This window comes from Pollicipes pollicipes, unplaced genomic scaffold, assembly GCF_011947565.3.
Source record: "Pollicipes pollicipes isolate AB1234 unplaced genomic scaffold, Ppol_2.1 Scaffold_6686;HRSCAF=7923_pilon_pilon_pilon, whole genome shotgun sequence".
Classification (NCBI taxonomy): domain Eukaryota; kingdom Metazoa; phylum Arthropoda; class Thecostraca; order Pollicipedomorpha; family Pollicipedidae; genus Pollicipes; species Pollicipes pollicipes.
In genome coordinates, this window is record NW_023596921.1 from 14,378,603 (window position 1) to 14,384,872 (window position 6,270).

Genomic DNA, 6,270 nt, shown 5'->3' on the forward strand with positions numbered 1-6,270 from the left:
GTGTTGATAATTGAATAGCGGATCGTTTGATGTAATAAATTTATGTGTACCTTGTAAGGTCACTGACCTATGGCAAGTCAAAGTCAGGCCATGGTTTCAGCAGAGTCAATTTCTATGGAATGGTATAGTCTGATGCAACGACGGAGTATTTGACGAAGCAATACATCTTTGAGATGCCTTATAGGCAGCACAAGCATTGAATGAGCAAATTAAGTTGGCCTAAGGTCAGGTATAAAGGTCAAATCAAGGTCAAAACCAGCCTGTTTCATTGCGCTAGGGCTTGCTGTATGGGGTATTTTCCGGTGCCCATTTTAAATCATTGATAGCAGGAACGGCATTACATCTTCAATTGACTTCTCAGAGGCCATAATAGGTCATTGACCTAGGATGACCCAGGTCGACATTTTTAAAGAGCATACTGCCAAGCGCAGTCTTTGTCCCTTATTCAAATGCAAAACTCAGGGCGGTTTTGTATGATTTTTGTCAATATGACCCTCTTAAGGTCAAGCAAGGTCACTGACTTTAAATGAGTTTGTGACCTTTTGCTTAGAAACAGTTATCTAAGTTCTGGGGGCACTTCGGCGACCAACCTGAAATTTGACCTTGTTTGACCTTATTTGACCCGAAGGTCATGACCTAGTGACCTCAAACTTTGACCTAAGTGAGTTCACGTACAGATCAACACACACTGCAAATGGGTGTCTCCAGCTTTCTTAGTTCCCGAGATCCTAGGGGTCAAATTGACCCCCCACCCCCACCCGAGCGAAGGGTATCTAGCCGGCCACCCGGCACGTATTAACTCTCGGGTTGGGAGTGGAGATGGAGTGGAGTTGGGGGCTTCTCAACTGCACAGACACGGAAGGTTCAAAAAGCGCTCATCATCATTGGCGCCCTCGTCTTCCTCACCCTCACTAATCACGATCACCCTCCGCCCGCACTGCTCGTGTCGGGTTGGCCTAGGATACCTGAAAAGAACACGGAACGGACTATGATGACGATGCGAAACATGCTGTCGGACACCCGCATACCCGACGCGTTGCGCAGATGGGTGGTCTGCCGCGCCTCGGTGTCCTCGCGTGGCACTCGGGCCACAGCTGGCGGTATGTGGCAGCTCCCCAGAGCGCGCGCTGAATTCGCGCGCCGGTCATTCGCCCCCACCCCCCCCCCCCCCCCCACCCCCCCCGAGCGATTCGCATGTGGAATTCGCTACTATCGGATGTTCGCCTATCATCCACTGTCAGCCCATTGGTCTAAAAGCAAAGGCTAGGCGTTTACCTACAGTCGAGGCGAATATATTGCGCCGTTTTTATCACTGTGGGCAATGCCTTTTGTTGTTACCTGGGTGTCAAATGTATGTGACGTGGAAACCGGAGGCCATATTATGGCGGATCTTATGTAAAATTCTCTCTCTCTCTCTCTCTCTCTCTCTCTCTCTCTCTCTCTCTCTCTCACTCTCTCTCTCTCTCTCTCTCTCTCTCTCTCTCTCTCTCTCTCTCTCCTCTCTCTCTCTCTCTCTCTCTCTCTCTCTCTCTCTCTCTCTCTCTCTCTCTCTCTCTCTCTCTCTTCTCTCTCTCTCTCTCTCTCTCTCTCTCTCTCTCTCTTCTCTCTCTCTCTCTCTCTCTCTCTCTCTCTCTCTCTCTCTCTCTCTCTCTCTCTCTCTCTCTCTCTCTCTCTCTCTCTCTCTCTCTCTCTCTCTCTCTCTCTCTCTCTCTCTCTCTCTCTCTCTCTCTCTCTCTCTCTCTCTCTCTCTCTCTCTCTCTCTCTCTCTCTCTCTCTCTCTCTCTCTCTCTCTCTCTCTCTCTCTCTCTCTCTCTCTCTCTCTCTCTCTCTCTCTCTCTCTCTCTCTCTCTCTCTCTCTCTCTCTCTCTCTCTCTCTCTCTCTCTCTCTCTCTCTCTCTCTCTCTCTCTCTCTCTCTCTCTCTCTCTCTCTCTCTCTCTCTCTCTCTCTCTCTCTCTCTCTCTCTCTCTCTCTCTCTCTCTCTCTCTCTCTCTCTCTCTCTCTCTCTCTCTCTCTCTCTCTCTCTCTCTCTCTCTCTCTCTCTCTCTCTCTCTCTCTCTCTCTCTCTCTCTCTCTCTCTCTCTCTCTCTCTCTCTCTCTCTCTCTCTCTCTCTCTCTCTCTCTCTCTCTCTCTCTCTCTCTCTCTCTCTCTCTCTCTCTCTCTCTCTCTCTCTCTCTCTCTCTCTCTCTCTCTCTCTCTCTCTCTCTCTCTCTCTCTCTCTCTCTCTCTCTCTCTCTCTCTCTCTCTGGCAATTCATCCCGCCTCTCCTGATAATACCTCAAGGTCGGAAGGTCCTTACGTTTGAAAGCGAATATCCCGGTGTTGCGGGTCTGTGACAGGTTAACTACAGGGTGGCCCGCTCTCTGGATGCGACACGGGATTCGGGTGCCCCAAACGTAGCGTCACGTACTGACTGGATGCGAAACATCCCTGTTCCGGTTAACCAGCAATGTTTCAGAGTTCCCGAGTTCGGGCTGGTTTAAACAGAGTGCTACCAGACTTCTACAGCTGTTATCACCATTAGCTGCCCACCAAGGCAACGCGTTGACTCACGTTCCGAAAAGTCTATCTTAAGTTGGCTGTTAAAAAGCATGCTACTCATTTGAAAATAATGAAGAAAGTATCAGATACGATGAAATAATCACACTTTTTGCTATAAGTAAACTACTAAGTTGAAAGGCTGTTTTAGACAACACAGTTTCCCTGCTTACTAAATATCTTTCTCAATGCGTCATTGATTGCGTCATCTTATCTTGTACGACATTGATGGGGAGATAATTTACGGATGTTACACCTAAAGTCATGCTCACAAACGTCAGATATGGACGACTCGACCATTGTTTTGCTCTTGGCCTTGACCGCCGCATGCCAACTGAAGGACAGGATTCGAATGACGTTATTATGGTGTCATGGATGCCTGGGTGACCTTGAAATGGCCTCCTTGAAATAGTCTTTGCATCTTTGCGGGTGTATAGCTCAGAAACTAGAATGTTTTAGGTCTTAAGAAGGGCAGGGCTGTGAACTGCATTGCATTAATTAACTGTAAAACCCTATGCAAATGACAAATGTGAATTTGGTGGATGGTTTTGGCTTTGCTTTGTTGGATTGCTCATGAAAACTACCGCTTTCCAGCGCCTGCTACAGTGTTTTGCAGTGACCACAAGCTTCTCAGGGATTTCCCACTCTCCGTTAAACAACGAGGACAAGGATTACCATGGAGAGCATAGGAAAGCATAACAGGAGAAATATACCAAGGGCAATGTTAGGCCCAGTTCTATAAACAATGTAGTCTGCTCGAAGGATGTCGCGTGACCTTGCAAGCCACCCAGAACTTCAGTTAATTGGGATAAGCTCCAGATTATTCACACGACCGCATTGCTTCAGTGCTCGAAAAGTCCCATTCATGACATACGGGGGTCGCTGATAAGTGAAATGTGTCATGTCATACTCTGCACGGTGACCGCCCAGGGCCCGTAGCGCGCCGACCCTTTCGTTGCGCGACCACGTGATGACGCCCCCTGGGATGGCGGTTGCGCCGCACTGCCGTGTCTCCTGTGGCGGCGTCCCATTTGACCCGTCCAGCCGTTGTGGGCAAATACAGTCACCAGCGGGTACCCAGCGTGCGTGGTGCGGCCAGTCAGCAGCAGACACAACGAAACGCATGTTGCTCTGTCTCAAGACAGCCAAATCGTCAGTTTTGCGTTAATATTTCGCAAATGCCACCCATCGACACCTGGAGCAAGGCGAGTCATGAACGTGGCGTGCATACGCGCTCGTGATTTGTAGGGGTATGCACATCTAAATACCTCTTTTTGTCGCTACACCCGCTATTTCGGCTGCTATAAAGGCTCTCGTCCACTATTACGTGAGCACCAGGGACACCGGTCTTCCGCTGAGGGTAAAGGGCTGGAGGTACCAGCCAGATGCCCCTCTGAACGCTCGTGCATCTTGCGTTCCAGTCTGTCCATCTCCTGTCTCTGTTGCGTCCCCGTCTGTCTCTCAGCCACCTCCGATCTTTCGTTGCCATTTGTAATGCCTCTGACCGCTTTCGCTGCCTCCAAGTCCTCAGTTCATCCCTCGTATTCGTGCCTGCGTTCTTCGGCAGCGTGTCTCGTGCAATGCTAAAATAGTATACCTGCGTTAGGTAGCTCAACTTTGTTCCGGCCGGTAGCTTGTTGATATCCCTGGTCAACGGAGGCGCTTCGGCTTCTCCGTAGTCAATATACAGGGTGTCATGTGACGGAGGGGTCATGCTTAGTCTACTGAGATTACGTATGAATGCACCGTACGCGGTCTGCCGGATAGTCCCATGGGTCCGAACAGCATCTCCGCACCCCATCCATTACCCATGCCTGAAGGTGGCTAGTGGTCATCCCTGCTCTCAAAACTCTCGCACGGTATCCTTGACGTGGGGACCCTCCCACGCGCCTTCGGTAACACTGCTATTACTCCGTTAAAATGTCACTCCTGAGTCTGGCGTCATCCATGATGCAAACTCTGTTCACGCTCAGTACCTGATGTCAAATTGTCTGACTCTATCTCTGTTTTTTTTCTTCGCGCAGACCGCGGCTTAGCACGTCGAATAATATTCGGCATTGCACAATTTGACGGAACTCTAACTGAAGCAATGATTTTGTTTGCGTCATGTTATGCGTAAGCGTGCCTGCATAACAAGTTTTTATTCTTGATTGTACATATTCTGGACATTTTTAATTCTGCCAGTATGTATTCACGTTACGTTGAAACTTAAATTTCACATAGTAAATATGGAACTATTTTACCATTCTTAACGCTACGACATCCTGAGTGGCCGATTGCCCTTACATTCCATTGTCGGAAGGTCTACAAAAAAGGAAATATGATTTGCTTTCAAAACTGGCTGATCGGCTAAAGCAGACCATTCCAGGCCAAGTGATTGAAGAGGAACTAACCCTGCGCTTCACGAGCCAACCCACCTGGGCTTGACTACGATTAAATTGCAGTTAACTGGTGTTCACTGGTCCTTTGCATAGCGTGTAACAGACTTAAATGAAGGCCTCCATAAATTGATGGAAGAAATTACCCATGCCTGATACTTTACCGGACCAATGCACATATAAATGGTTACGTGTGCGTCAATCAACACTGTTGTGAAGTTAAATACGCTTGAGAGGATGCAGTGCTAACCATTAAAATGTAGCTGATCCAATAAGAACATCGAACCAAACTAAGACAAGGAAGAAATACTTTCATTCAGCAACATCCAGCCAATACCATTGGACATTACATGACTTTAATCTACTTTATATATGTGCATTAGAGCGGCAATGTTTTAAGCTAATGAGCCGGACTGCAAGCGTTTGAAACCACGCAGAGTAATGCAAGCATTTTGTTTTTTTCACTGATCGAGATTGTATAAACCGCTTCACCTCCACCGATTACCGCCACTGAATCAAGTCTGGTTCAGTCACGGCTCATTTCTGTGATCCGTTAAATCTGATTCAGTTATCCAAAAAATTGCCTGTGCATACCAAATTTCCGAGCTGGGAAGGTTGAAACTTTAACCTTCACTAGTGGCTAAACCCGTCTATCCTCGTTCTGTGGCTCAAGGGGCTTAAGCCCAACACTGTCTCACCAGCTACCGGTCTCTCTGCTGCAACCGAAGGGACGAGACTCGACGCAGTCTCATCAGCTTCCAGCCTCCCTCCTAGAACCGAAAGGGACTGAGACTCGACGCTGCCTCCCCAGTGGCCGAGCTCACTCCTGGAACCGAAAGGGGCTGAGACTCAGACCTCGTCAGGTCGCTCTCAATCTACCCCTTATAAAACCAAACAGGTGGAGAGCGCAGGGAGACAGAAGGGACCTAGAAGCAAACATCCTACGCACTACTTTATACGAATGAAAGGTTCAAACTACGCACCGTCGTGCCAGCATTTCTAAATGTACTTGGCACCAACAACTTGTGTTGTTCGCTGTTCGGCAAATATTTCAGATCTTAAATGTGCCGGACTGTTGGCAAAAAATATGGGTAGAAATTACTGTCACCAAAACGTACCTCCTTTGATGTCAGACAGCAATGTCAATTTGATTTTGCGGGATTCGCAGTGACGCGGATTCCTAGTCGCGTAGCTATCGGTTGACGTCATCAGTCTTGCTAAATCCTTTCACAACACAGGTGCTCTCCAGCCTCATCTCACTGACTGTCAGCTCACCCCTCCCAGCTGGTGCCTGGCGCCGCCCCTGCACGGCCTTATAAATACCGCGCGCAGGTCGGCGCCGGGCAGAAGCGGTG